This window comes from Octopus bimaculoides, chromosome 2, assembly GCF_001194135.2.
Source record: "Octopus bimaculoides isolate UCB-OBI-ISO-001 chromosome 2, ASM119413v2, whole genome shotgun sequence".
Classification (NCBI taxonomy): domain Eukaryota; kingdom Metazoa; phylum Mollusca; class Cephalopoda; order Octopoda; family Octopodidae; genus Octopus; species Octopus bimaculoides.
In genome coordinates, this window is record NC_068982.1 from 103,623,278 (window position 1) to 103,624,417 (window position 1,140).

Consider the following 1,140-nt stretch of genomic DNA (forward strand, 5'->3'; position numbering starts at 1 on the left):
TATCTATCTATCTATCTATCTATCTATCTATCTATCTATCTATCTTCCTTGACACATACGCATAGAAACACACATACGCATAGAGATACACATACGCATAGAGACACACATACGCATACAATTCTTTTTGTAAGTACATATTCATCAGTAGTAATATGTTGGGAATTAAATAAACGAACAATAAATTCACCTCTCACTTAGACATATGCACATGTAGACACACACGTACGCACACGTAGTATAACAAAGAATAAAAACAACAATAACACATATTGTCATCATAGAAGATATTATATTACCTAAATCTCACCCACACCTTGATCAGTTTATAGCTTTTTGTGTCAGTCTGACGCCATAATACTGACATCGACTGACATTATACGCTCACAGCGACTGGTGCAGTTCAACTTTGAGACGAGATACTGTATAAAATCAAGCTGAATGTTAGGTAAACGTTAAATTCAGAACTAACATCTCAGGGAGCCGAGTTCGCACTCCGCTTCAGGGTTGTAATTACTTATTCTCCTCGTTTTGCTTTTAATGTTACTATCCTTTGCACATCACAACACCTCATCTTGCTATCTCCATTAACCTTAGGCTCTGTGTCTGTGTACAGAGTCACAGTGAAGAAAAAGTATTGGGCAATGTTTCAATTCTTACTTGAAGCTTTTTTATTCCACTTAAAGTAGCTAATGAAAATCGATGATCGTGAATTGGTTGCTGGGATTGGCTTCTGGGACTGACGTCACGCTTCCTCTTCATGAGACATGCCAGTAGTACGATAGAACCCATCTCTCTCCAGGCCATTGATTGCAATTGGACAGCTTAAGTACATGGCGTGAGTTAACAGAGCTTGCGATGAAGATTGGTTTTATCGGCAGTTTACAACCACTACAAGCCACTAAACGACAACGCTTGCAAAATGTTACTATTTCACAGAAGTGCAAATATCTACGTCACAACTTCCATTCTTGCTTTTCCTGAAATTAATAAACCATAGGTTTAAGCAGTAAGAAAATACAAACATTGGACGTTTGGTGTTTATTTTACAGTTTATTTTGCAGTTTAGCTAGTTTGTAGTTGGAAGAGAGAGAGAGAGAGAGAGAGAGAGAGAGAGAGAGAGAGAGAGAGAGAGAGAGA